The sequence below is a fragment of the Vigna radiata genome, unplaced genomic scaffold, assembly GCF_000741045.1.
Source record: "Vigna radiata var. radiata cultivar VC1973A unplaced genomic scaffold, Vradiata_ver6 scaffold_165, whole genome shotgun sequence".
NCBI lineage: Eukaryota > Viridiplantae > Streptophyta > Magnoliopsida > Fabales > Fabaceae > Vigna > Vigna radiata.
In genome coordinates this window covers 317,091-331,689 of record NW_014542359.1, presented here as the reverse complement: position 1 = coordinate 331,689, position 14,599 = coordinate 317,091, and positions in this window count along the sequence as shown.

The following is a 14,599-nucleotide window of genomic DNA, read 5'->3' as shown; positions in this document are numbered from 1 at the left end:
GAGGGAGGGAGAGGGGGAGAGAGAGGGAGAGAGAGGGAGAGAGGGAGAGAGAGGAGAGAATTCTCAAGAAAAATCACAATTCTCTCCTTGTAATCATTTCAAACTCACTCACATTAAATTATGTATATATAAATTATATTATTTCTAAAATTTAATTTGAAGTTTTGGAGTGAGGCTAAAATTTAATTAAAGTTTTGGAGTGAGACTAAATCTACTTTAACCCTGACCCTAATCCACTTGAGAGGGAGTTTTGGGGTTGAGGCTTTTTTCTGCCCCCTACTTGAGGGACTTCTTAAAATAGAACTTTTTCAATAGTAGATTAAAACTGACCCTGGGACCATGGATTAAATTGACACCTCTAGCTTTGATTGTGACCTTGGTAGTATATTGAGGAAAATATAATGTACTACCCAACCCACCTTTACCCAACGAAATATGAAATCTATAATTGACAGCAACTTAGGGTTAATTATTATAAATTATTATATTAACACCATATTCAACAAAATAATATGTTGTTAAAATTGAAATAAAAATTCCTCTTTGAAGACTGTTTGCATAATAAAATAACTACTAGATCAAGTCAACTTCTTTGGTGTAAAAGACATTTATCTCCAAATTTCAATCAAAGAGTATCACGTTAAAAAAAATTATAGTTAAATAATACTACTGTTTAGATCAGTACAATGTTCAACAAAATTTTATCCAAGGATTTGTTTATCCCTCCATAACTACGTGATTCATTTGTATAACCCGAATCACTCTGGCACCAGACACTTTCATCAGATGCATGCACACAAAAAAAATGAAAAGCTTACAAACTATGATCAAATTTTAGATCTCGAAAAGGAAGATAACAAAGGTACAAAATACATGAAGAATTCTTCCAAACTGAGGAGTGCAATTTGACTAATTTCCTTGGCTCCTAATGTCTGGATAAAATAAAAATATCTGTATTTTTATTTTTATAATTCTAATATTAAATATTTAATTAAGGTATTTTATTGTGTGATAAATAAAAGTGTTTAGGAATGGTATAAAAATTAATTAGTAATCTTTTTATTTTAAATTTTTTAAAAGATAAAATAAGGTTTAAATATAATTGTTATTATTTTAACGTGACAATGATGTTTCAATGTGTGTGTTGATAATTTCTCTCATTGTTGTTTGAATCTTGTTAACCTCTCTTCGCTGCTTTTAAAAGGCTTTTATTTTTTTTGGGTTGCAATAGTGGGGTCCACGCTGTCAGGAAAGAGAGGAAGTGGTTGTTGTTTACATTCTAGTAAGTGTATCAGATAGTATCAAGTAATAATAGAACAGTAAGTCTAGATATTGTTTCTCAAGGGACTCTGTGGCCTAAATGTCCATGTGAATTTATCACATATGACTTGAAAGAATAATAATTGGAGAAAGACAAATTTAAACGTGCAAATGCAAAAGTTGAATCAATTGACAGATAAGAATATGTATGAATGGAGTTGTTGGGGTTTACAATTTCATCCTGATCCACCCTCCTATACTACTATTCGTATTATATTCCACTTTATTATCAATGGTCATGCAACTTTCTAAATTACTCTAAACCCGATCTCTCGGCAAAAAGAGCCTATTACCATAATTACTAGTTTACTATCCTTAGTCTCCCTAGCAATTACTAATGCATTAATAATAGAAGCTTAAAGTAATTGACCGTCCTACTCCTATCCCAAGGCAATATTGCATAATCAAGAGAATTCTTCTCAATTCTAGATTTCCCCGTACGTTCCCATATCGACAAAATCAAAGATCATGACATTGAATGAGTTAAACAATGCAAGCTTTAAAGTACAAAGAAGAAAACCCAAACTATTGATAATACAAGTATATGAACAAAATAGGAATTTCAAAATAAGAGAGTTTGACAAAGATATATTGTTCCCCAACAACAAAGGGTTTAGTGCACCATTGACATGGTGAAACTATATGGATTTAATGATAAAAATGGAAGAATAAACCCTAGAATTGGTGAATTGGAGCTTTCGCATCCAAAAGCCGCCTCCAAGGAGTGTAGAAGGTGTTCTTTCGTCTTTCTCTGTCAAAAGATTACCCTAGAATAGTTCTGAGGGTCTATTTATAAGCTATGAAAAATTATAGAATTTTGGCCCAAGCCCAACTACAGCGCTCGGTGTTGGATTTCACCGCTCAACGGTAGGTGCGGCACTCCACTGGATCGCTCAACGTTGACGCCCAAGCCTCCTGCCGTATTGAATTGAAGTTCTCAGCTCTCAGTATTGGATTCTAGCGCTCAACGGTGGCAACGGTTCTTCTTTCACCCCTCAGCATTGGTGCTTAAGCGTTCTGCCATATCGAATTCCACAATGCTGACGCTCAGCGCTGGAATTGGCGCTGAGCGGTGGGAGCGATTCCTCTTTTGCACCTTTCTTCATCCCTTCTTGAGTCCAACTCCTTCCTACTTCACTTCCCATCCTTCAATTCTCATTAAATCATGTCAAAACAATGTAAAACCAAGCATAATATCTCTAAAACCACCTTTGACTCTCTTGTGACCTAACTTAATTGTTTTGCATGATTTTAAGCTCATTTTAAGTCATAAAGGGTGTGTTTTTATATCAATTTCAAGTATAAAAATAACGGTTTTTAGACCGTTATTAGTAGCTTTAATTTTATTTTCGAAAAGAATACTTTGACACGGCAAAAGTTTTTGACATTCATATGACATGCGCTGGGGCCCAAATTTGGTGAATGTACTGAAGGATAATATTGCCATTTACACGCTAAATGAAACACTGCGTTACAGTAAATTCTTTCTCTCTGTATTCACTTTCGTTTCTCTGAAACCAATTCACTTTCGAAGAGCAAGTTTTCATGCTCAGCTAGGGTTTGGGCTGATAGAGAACGCGAGAAGTGGAAGAAGAAGTTTTCGTGTTGTGCTAGCGTTGGGAGCGGCTACAGAATGCAAGAAGTTCAAGAGGAAGTGTTCATGTTGTGCTAGGGTTGGAGTTGATAAAGAACCCGAGAAGTCAAAGAGCAAGTGTTCGTGTTATGCTAGGGTTGGGGTGATAGAGAATGCGAGAATTCCAAGGGTGCCGCTTAATCGGAGGGTGTATGCTTCTTCTTTATTTCTTCTTTTGTCATCACTTTTGTATCTTTCCATTTCTATTTGCTTCAATTTCGTGAACCCTAGACTAAAAGGGGGCAAATTTGATTAGTTTCCCTGTTTGACAAATTTGATTGTCCTGTATTGTAAGTAAATTTTGATTTATGTTGTCAATTTTACTTTGGTCATATTATGAATATATTTTAGTTTGAACCTAAGAAAGTTAGTGTGCATATGAAAGTTTTGTTTCGATTAGTCTGTTTGGTGGTAATTTGATCCTTTCAACCTCTCTGACCTTGTTTTGTTGCTCTCTTCGGCTTTAGTGTAATTCAGAGTCAATTCCCTGTCTTTTTTATGCATATAAAGTTGCTTGAATGCCAAAATCTATGAATCTTAAATACCAAAAGCTATTAATTTCTGGAACTTCATCAGTATTCTTTTTACATTATGAAGAAAATAATAATTAATAAATGTGTTAGCAACATTGGGGGTCTCCGTCCTTAATTTGATGAATTCACTTATCATTTCATACTTTAAAATAAACTTTGACAATAGGTGAGTATGGTGTAGTGTATGTTACTTGCACTATTATAAATAATATCAAGGGATAACATAATCGGGGTTCATTGTTGGGGTAAATATCAGAGCCATAGGCTCTAAACTGAAAAGATTGAAGGTCTGTCGGGATATAAAAATAGAAGAGCAATTGATAACTTCTCTATGGGGAATATATATAGTTTTATTTTTACTAAATTCTGTAATGTATCCATTTTCTATTGGGTGGAAGTGGAAGTAATTTCTTCAAATCACGTTAGGATGTGTTTGTCTTTTAGTAACAAGAATGTTGTTTTATCCTCCAGGTGAGGTCAAAGATTTCAACCTTTGGGGGATTTAGTGGACCTACTGAAGTTACTTGTGGTGGTATCAAGAGAATAGGGTTTATCAAAAAGGGTGAAGAGGTAATCATATATTGATTCTTTTTCTGCCATGTTTCCTATTATAGTGATGCGATGATGGTTTAATTATTATATTAATTTCAAATCATCATATTTAATAAATATTAAGTATATAATGTCGTTGTGTTTGTTGTCTTATTCCCTTGTTTTGCAGGCAGAGTCACTCCAGAGAGTGTAACTTAAAGCTTTGACACACTTTTTCTTGACCTTCTCAATGGAAAACATATTCCTCCAAGCCATGTAAGTTTCTTTACTTGATTCAAAGTTATGCAAACCATATTTACTGTGGCATGTCCTATAATGTTGTCTATGTTCTTAATTGAGCTTTCTTTTGATCATTTTTTTCTTCTGCTTGTTCTAGCTAAAATTAAGTACTCTGTTGAGATTTTGAATTGCACATTTTTGGACTAATTTGAGGCTCTTGTGATAGAATATGGTTGTTTTTGTTTGGACAAGGACTAATGATTTTATACTGATATATAATTAGATTTTTTTGTTCATGTAACATTTATAGTGTTCTTTAGTGTGTGCAGGATAAAAATTTGTATTAGAAGCACAAGAGCATCAGGAGGCAGTAAGAAAGGAGAATTGGTTCAGCAACACCCTGATGTGAAAAATGACAAACCCAAACCTGGCAACCCAAGTGAAATTCAAGAATAGGTTATGGGTTGTCAAGACTATTAAAGCAGATAGAGCTTTTAAAGTTGGTGACAAGGAAATTTCCGACATGTTGTTGGTGTCATAAAGGAAGGAAGAACATCAACATAAAAAAATAAATAAATTCAACACCTACTAATGGGTGTTTGGGCTTTACCGGGTCAAGCTAATGACGTTAAAGAAGCGCTTGTTGGGAGGCAACCCAGTTTCTAACTTTTTCTTTTTAATTGAATTATTTGTGTGGTGTGAATTTGCTTTTTTTTTCTTGTTTGAGTTTTTTTTAGGTTAAATGCTGGTTCTGATGGCAGTGATGATTGCATCTACTGATGGATGCTTCTACAACATCTACTGATGGATGTTGCTATGAAAGAGGACGGTAATTAGACATCTACTGAGGGATGTCACTGCTAGCATTTACTGATGAATGCTATTGGGATAACATCTACGGAGGGATGCTAGAAGATTGAGTATCTACTGAAGGATATTAAGAAGGTACACCTACTGATGGGTGATGGTAAGGTTTGCACCTACTGATGGGTGTTAGAAAGATTTTGGGTCAGGCTCGTGACGTTAAACAAACGCTAATGGGAGGCAGCCCAGGTTTTATTTTTCTTTTGTACATTGGATTTGTAGATCAGGTGAACTTTATTTTTGTGTCTATGCTTGGCTTGTACATTGATTCTGATGATGGCTGGATGATAGTGCATGATGAGTTATTTGATGATAATTGAATGTAGTTGATGATTGAGACTGTGTGCACTAACTATGTGAACAAATGTGTGGTGATTTATGATTGTGATTATGATGCTAAGGAGGATGTATGAATGATGTGTGAGAAAGCATGTTCTGTGAGGCATTGAGCTCCAGAGTTTTCATTGATATATGTACTGTTCACAGGGAATCATGAATGATATTGCCTGAGTCTTGATAATTGATTGAATTGCATGTTTATGTCATATGATCAAGGGCATATTTGAAAGCCCTTACCTAGCCAAATTTTCACCCAAAGAGATTAAAATGTTATACCCTTTTTGAACCTTAGCCTTAAACATGATGAAAACCCTTGTTTTGAATTAATTACCTTGAGTTGGGTTGAGAATGATTGTATGTATTGAAAAGGTTCAAGTTTGGGGTTGTTTGGGGAAAGTTAAAAGGCAAAAGAAAAGCATTGAGCCCAAAAGTGAAAAAGAAAAATGCATGAGAAAAGAAAAAAAGTAGAAAAGAAAAAGCATGAAAGATAAGCTCAATAAAAAGAAAAGGGAAGAAGTTAAGAATGAGTGAGATTGGTGAAAAAGAGAGTTTGTGCTTGAACTTTGAATGTTAAAGATAACTCTCTTGACTCAAGGATTTTGTGATCTAGAAAAACCAATTTTTCTTGTTAGCCCAGCCTCATTACAAGCCTTGGAAAAGTCCTTGTGATGACATTAGCATGTGAGAATGTTAATTGTTTTAGATGAAGGGCAATTTTGTTTTATGTGACATTTGAATAGTTGAGAGTGGAGTGACCTCCTAAACACTTGAGTGATTGAGTGAAACACTTGCTTGGTGAGAATTGTTGAATTCCATGTTTACATCTATGCATAGTGAATTGATCATTCATGAATAAAACATCTATTGGGAAATATTTGATTACATGAATTGAATTGGATTAAAAGCATGCATGCATTTTGATAGGATTCCACTGAAAATCTCAATTGAACAATAACTTGTCATGAGAAAAATGAGTTTTGAAAATGTTGAACTATTTGATGAAAAAGTCGAAAGCCAAGTTTTGTCTTATTTGCTTGAGGACAAGCAAAGTTCTAAGTTTGGGGTTGTGATAAGGGTCTAAAAACTGTTATTTTCATGCTTAAATATGATATTGAAAGACACCCTTTGTGGCCTAGAATGAGCTTAAAATCAAGTAAAACACATAGTTGAGTCATTAGAGAGTCAAAAGTTGGTTTTAGAAATATTATGCTTGTTTTTGCATTGTTTTGCAGGGTTTTGATGAGAATTGAAGATGGAAGTGAATTAGGAAGAACTTAGACTCAAGAAAGAAGAAGAAAAAGGAAGAAAAGAAGAGTCTATGAACCGCTCAGTGGCCAAAATCAGCGCTAAGCAGTCAGAGTGATTAAAGGCAAACCGCTCAGCGGTAAAACAGACCGCTGAGAGGTGGCGCGACTAAGAGGGAAACCACTGAGCAATTAAATTAGGCGTTGAGTGGTTATCTGTTTTTATTTGGCTTAGATTTTGTTATCTTTTTGGTCTATAAATAGATTCAGTGCGATTCAAATTGTAATCTTTTGGCCAGTAGAGACGTCCAGAGTTGTTCGACACACCTTGGAGGAGGTTCCTTGGATGCTTAGGCTCCAATCTACCAAATTTAGGGTTTATTCTTCCATTCTTTCATTACTTTTCATCTAGATTCACCATGTCCATGGTGAACTAAAGCCTAGGTTGTTGGGGAACAATGTAATCTTTTGAAACTCTCTTATACCAAAATTCTTATCTTCTTTATATGCTTGCATATGCTTACTTTATGAATTGTTGGGTTCCTTACCTTTGCTTAATGCTTTTATCGTTTAACTCATTCGGTAAATGTTGTTTGTCTTTATTGATCGGAGATGTATAGTAATGTCATGAACTGGGGGGAATTCCTCGAATATGCTAATACCGCCTAAAGATAGGGGTAGGAAGATCAATTCCTCGAACGGTCTGCAAAAGGATTGACCAAACGATCTTATTAGTTACGTGTCAAATAGTCTTGATGAAGTCTGCACCGATCACCAGTTCCTGAGCTCGTAACGCATTACTGAACAGAACGGCTAGTTGATGACTAATCTCGAACGATCTTGAAAGCTGCATGTGAGTCATGACAGAACGGTGTGACAAAGTGTGCTGGACCGAACGGTCTATTGATGCCTACACCGAAGGCCTGTCAATGATCGAGCACTACACTACCGAACGGTCTGATGAAGACTACACTGCGCACCAGTGAACTAACCTCTAGAGTAGTGTTTCACCGAACAACAAATTAGTAATGATTGAACAGTTAGATAAGGGGCCAGAGGAACGCATCAGCAGTATTGGAAGCACATTCTTGGACTTCAAGAGGGTGGCCACAACAATAGTGTAGTCTAATTCCGTTTTAGAAGGGCATTGGGTCATAGTTTAGGACTTTGGGCCCAATTGTTGGTCTACTTTTAGGTTAGGCCCATTAGGAGGGCATTTTTGTATTTTGGGGGTTATATAAAAACCCTAAAAGCATATTTCTCGAGGAGCTCTCAATCGCCACTTGCATTTTTCTTTCTTTGGGAGTTCCTTCTTCTTCCTCCCCCTTAGGGGAGGTTTTAGGTCTTGCTTGGTCTTGCTTTCTTTTCTTTTAATGTATTGAACTCACTTTCTTTACAATTTCATGGTTGAATTTGTTGCTGCACAAGTTATTTTGTTCATTCACGTTCTCTGCATTTTACTGTTCACCTTCATCCTCGTTAATGTTCATGGTCTTCTTCATTACTGCGCTTTTATTGTTCATCAGCTGCTTTCATTTTTTTTACTCTTCATCAGTTCGGTTTTTACTGTTCAATTTCCCAGATTTTCATTCTAGCTTTGCAGTTTCATTTGTCCATTACAATTTTCGTTTACTGTTACATTTTCTGCATTCTGCACAATTTACTGTTTCTGCAACTGCTTTAGTACCGTTCGGTCACCCTTAAAACCGTTCGGCTGCACTTAGTTTTCCGTTTGAATTTCCATTCGCTTACTGCTTAATTTACCGTTCGGTCTTATGAAGAACCGTTTGGTCTTCATGTTTCCCACATTTAATTCAATGCTTTCAATTCTACTTACATCTTTATTCAATTTCCAGTTGTAAATTAGTTTAATTTTCCTTGCACAAACTCTTCACAACCCCCCCCCCCACTTTGTGTTTAACCTGATTCTCGAACCACAGTTTGGTCCTTGAGAGACAACCTAGGAGTCATTTCCTAGTCTGTACTGCATTCTTTATGCACATTAAATTTGCATGGGGTGCGACACCCATCAAAGTGTACATAATGTTTATGGACAACTTCAAAAGCGTATAAAAGGGGATGAAGTGGCTGATGTTTGTAGGTTATATTTACCGTTAGGCTTGAGCGAGTTTTTGTTTCCAAATAGAGGTGGAAAATTTCATTTAGGTTTATTTGAATTATTAGATGATTTATCCTGTATCGGAAAGTATAATTAGGGGGTGTTATTTATGATTATTTGGTTTCTAGTTTATGTGATGCTGCATTGTGTGTAGTGAAGAGACAAAAAAGATCGCATTATCATCTGGTTGGTTGTGTATATACATTACAGGTATATTTTCATGTTAGTTACAAAAGTTATTGTTATAATTTATAATTTTTAGTTATTTGAAATTGAATTTTGTATGTAACAGATCTAGGCAATGGAACATGTGTTATTTGGTCAGAATACGTTGGGTAAAACAAAAAGTTGTTTACCTAGAATCCTTCATTGGATGCATGTTAAAGTTGGTGAAGCGAAAGTTGAAAAATCATTTTCCTCTAATGAAGTGAGATTAAAATAGCTTATAGTAATTACTTATTATGTAATTTGTATTAATTTTAATATGACTTGTGTGCTTATTTTGTTTTGTGTAGGTCATTACTGAGTTATATGTAAGTAAAGAAGAGATGTCTATTGAAATAGTTAAAGTAGCTTTAGATGGTCATCATAATGTTAGAGTGAAGGACAACTTGCATAGGCGATCTATTGCTGATATTGTTGCAGAAAATGAAGCTTTGCGTGCTATTATTGTTGACCAAGAAGTTTTGATTGCCAAGCTTGAGAAAGTGGTAGAGAAGCTACAAATGTTTCTTGCAAAGAAGAGGCAACAAAATGTTTATGATGCCACCACTCCATTTAAAAAGTCAAAATTAGAGGAAGATGATGACATATCAGTTGATGAGGTTGGGAACTCAAATTCAAAGGAAGATTATATGTTAGGTGATGATTTTAGGAGCAGAATTTTACAGAAAGATAATAAGATAGTACTTTACGGTATTGGAAATTCAAATGTAGAGAAAGATTATGACATGGAAGGTGATGATATTGGCAAAATTTACATTGAAAAAGTTGGTGATGTTTTAGGTGATGATGATATGGATATTCAAAAATCTGAAATGTACATGCGATTAAAAGCTCAACCTAGGAAGCGTGTGAAAAGTGTTTCTTTGAAAACCCCTTGGACAAGATTAGATAGGAAAAATCGTAGGCGCATTGAATAGTTGATGAAGTTCTTTGTCTTTGAATATTTGTAAGAATTAATATGTTGTGTTAGGAAACAAAATTGTAATTTTGAATGATCTTAATGGTTCATATTTTGTGATGAATAGAAGTTGAATATTTGATCCATTTTTAATTGTTATTGAGTTGTTGAAAACAAATGTCGGGGTTGAGTTCAAGGTCTGAAACTGGGGAAAGAAAATATTTTAACACTTGAAACAATAAGCATTCCATATGAGGAAGCTTTGAACTCACGAAATGTTTTATAAAGGAAAATAGATAGATGGTATGAAAAGAATGTATGTTTTCTCTTGTTTTTAAAAAACAAGTTCAAAGTGTTTATATGAAAGTTACGTATACAAATCCTAACTCTTAATGGCACCTTTTTATTTAAATTTTTGTATACTCTTTAAATCCAAATTTCAAATATTATAAATTTCTTAATTTTTTACCTCTATATGTACTCGTTTATTATAACCACGTTATATTTTTTTATTGTCCAGTCAAGTTTCCGTAAACTTATTTTAATTCGTTAAAAGTTAGAATCAATATTAAACTATAAAAACATGTCAACATTAAACTTTTTTAAAGCTAAAAATAATATAAAGAAGCAAAAAAATCACTTCAGAACTAGAGAAACAAAATAAAACACTCTAAAAGGCAACTAACTAAAATTAATTTAGCATATATGTTAAAAAATTATAAGCTAAATTTATCTTAGTTGTTTTTATCATAACGCATACTTCCAACCTTAATGTAGACAACAATAAATTTGACAATCATTTTGTACACTAACAAAATAGGTGAAATGGATATAACTGCCAAAGTATCAAAGTTGTTTTACAAATGACATAAATATAACATTTGTGTAGAATATGGTTAAATATGACATCCATTTTTACCACATCTTTCAAATGACTTGACCCAAAAAATTTCATTACATACATGTGAGAGAAATTAAACGTCATTGTCAAATTTGTTATCCAAAAAAATTGTCGATGTTAGTTGTGGACGATTGCGTGTTTTGCATGTCATTGTGTAATGATCCAAGTAGTGACATGAACCCAGAGAATTGCACAATTACTACCTACATGACACAACATCCAATGTATGACATTTAAATATATGTAAGACGTAGTAAAATACAAATCAACGAAGTATGAAATTCGAATATCATCTTACCGGACCAATTGAGTTGATTGTTGTGTTATGTGTGTTTAGTGTCCCATCAACGTTATTGTTAAATGTTGTATTCGGTCCTTCCACCATAGTGTCCTTTATGAGTAATTGGTATGAAGTTAGTTTAAATTGCCTTACTTTGGAAATTGTAACACTACCAAATGTTTACCACAACTGATAAAGCTAAGAAATAATAAAATAATAACTTACAGCAATATCAATAGATGTTCGACTACTTCATTTTGCTGATGGTTTCCCAATTTATCCTGTCCTAATCACTCATATTTCGTGAACATTGTATTCAATATGTACATTAATTGCTCCCTACTTCAATGTATTCAACTTAGTGATGTTGTCCTACTTCATGACTTAATCAATGACTAAACCATCCCACATTTCTTCAGTACTATACTCCGATGAACATTATGTTCATTTCCATTATACTTAAAATTGTTATGTCCTCATCCCTAAACAAGTTATTCACAATGCCACCATGATCATTTTCTAAATTAATAGTTTCACCGGCATTGGACAAACCTAAAAAAACACACATCCTCAAGTGTAAAAAGGACTAAATTCTCCCTAATCCTAAAAGCCTTATGTACCACATCCCACCTTCTAATTAATTCTAGAAGAATGGGGCTAGATATAACGACATTGTTAACAAAATCAACTAAAAATTTAAAGGGTGTGGACTTTATTCTTTCCTTTTGAAAGGATGATAGGGAACTATTTGATTCAACTATGGGTTGGGTTTGTACTTGATGCCCAACTCTAACTTGACCCTGCAAGTATAAACCAAACCATATCTTAGTACATCCAATACAACAATTAACCTAATCAATAATAAATTGAAACAATTACACCATACTTACCGGTTTATTAACTTCTCTATCCATCTCAATATATCATGCACATTTTACAAAATACAATCAACATCATTGTATAACTAATGTATTTAACTCATTCATATAATCAGATTTTTCACAACAGCACCCTCTTTCCATCCAATTACCATCCAACAACATGCACACAACTACTGTTGCATAATAACGTCAAGTAACATGCTTAAACAATAATGTACTTTAACATCCTATACCATCTAACAACATGCACACAACATCAATTTCAGGAATAAAACAAGATATAATGCTTATCAAGGAAAGTGAACAAATTCCTCTCATAAGAACAAGCTAATTTGGATAGCCTAAGCATATGACAATCACCAAAATACATGAACTCATTACAACCACATAACTCAATTCAACCCAAAATAGAGCAGTCTTAGTAGTGTTTTTGTAGAATATATTTCCCTGGATGCATCAACTATAAGCACCAATCAGACCCCAACACATAACTAAATATAAAAGCAATCATTTTGTCTTTAAACTCGTGAAAATATAGCAGTTGTATATCCCAGACAAAATTATCAATGTATTTCACTTAACAGCAAGCAACTTTAAATATGAGCAACCATATCCTAAAATTCTATAACATGACAACACTCAATTAAGCATCAAAATTCTTTTTAAATTATAACCCAATGTCATGAAGCAGTCATGTACCAATATTTCAGTGTAGTAAAACATCAAACATGCAATTGAGGACCTAGTTCTACTCCAAAAAGGATGAGTTAAACTAACACCCTTATCTGCCTACAAACATGCTCACACAAATAGAAAGGACTGTTATATACAAATATAATTAATGTTAACAATGTAAATATTCATCAGAGATATATTAAGAATGTTAAAATTCACTAAGTCCATTATACCCCAAATCCAATGGCACAAATTCTGCCAGGAACAACAGTGTTAAAAACCAAACCAGCACCCTACATGGCCTTTTTCTTTAGCAGGGGTCCAATTGTTGGGTGTCAAATTGGGTTGTAGAGGAAAAGAATGTGTGTGAGAATTGTTGGGTAGATGTTGGTCACGGTTATGAGAGGAGAGCTTTGGATGGTGATTTAGAGGTGCGTGAACGTCGTAAGCATAGAGGGGAAGAAACTTATTCTGTTGGAGTGTGGGTTTCATTTTCTTTTGAAGAGAATGGGTATAGGTATGGTTAATATTCGAGGGAGTTTGGTTAAGTATAAAAGTGGTGGGTCTCATGCTAGACTGTGTGCAAAGATCAAACAATTTGGTTTAGGTTGAGAGAATTTGGTGCAGGTTGGAGTTTTCTTTAGCTCTCTCTAAGTTGTGCGTATAAGGGTGTGTTTCTAGATGAGTAGGTAATGGTTGTAGGTCCCGCAGCAGTAATGAGAGGGTGGAATGGGAGTGGGGCCGGTTAGGAATGAAAAGTATAAAGTGAAGCTGTAATAATAGTAAAATAAGAAGATTTTGGAGAGAAGTCACTGTGCGAATGAGAATATAAGCATGCAAAAGCTATATAAGGTAATGAGGGATGAGTAATATGGTGTTAGGAGATGGGTTGGTGAAGAAGAATTCAAAATAATGTTAGTACAGTAAAAAGTAAATGAAAAGAAACAGAAAGAGAAAGGGAAGAGTTAGAAAGAGTATTTAATTGGTTTCTGGATGTTGTAGATGTAATGAAAATAAAAGGAAACTTTGCATTATGTGGCTTGCCTATATGGGAATGTCATGGAGAAAATAAAGAACAGAATTGAGTTGTACTGTGGTTTAGAGGAAACAATGAGGAGTGCATACGGGAAATGGGGTGTTGTTTACGTTCTAGAAGGGGAGTTTATTTAATTGTAAGTGTATACAAGAAATGGGTTGTAGAGGTTTAAGGGTAGATTCAAAATTAGAGTTAGTGGCGTTATAGAAAAGTCAAGTATGTAAGGTGAAGTTTTAGTTTGATGTCTTTTTTAATGGTATGGACCAATTGGGAGGAAAAGAGAACGAGGATTGAAGTAGGGAGAGATTTTGGTACGTGAGGATTGCATGCAAAGTCTGGTAGGAGAGGAAGTACAACTTATGCAAAGGAGTAAAGAAAGTGAATTTAATTTAAAAAGAAGAAAGAGATGAAGAGATATGTAGGGTGTGTGACGTGAGAATTAAAGTGAAAAGAGAGAGAAGAGAAAGAGTTGGAGGTACTGGGACTTAAAAAGGAAAAAGAGAGAATATAAAATAAAAAATAATAAATTATAAAATTAGTGTGGGTCTTAATTAGAGGTGTCAATTTAACCCATGGCCCCAGGGCCAGCCCCAACCCACTATTGAAAAAGCCCTATTTTAAGAAGCCCCTTAAGTAGGGGGCCAGAAAAAAGCCCCAACCCCCAAAACCCCCTCTCAAGTGGGTTAGGGTCAGGGTTAAAGTGGGTTTAGCCTCACTCCAAAACTTTAATTAAATTTTAGGCTTAGTCCAAAACATCAAATTAAATTTTAGAACTAATATAATTTATATATACATAATCTTTTGTAATTTTACTCTCTCTCTAAATTATACAATTTTTATTTTAATTATTTTACGTATAATTATTTTTTTTACTTCTCAT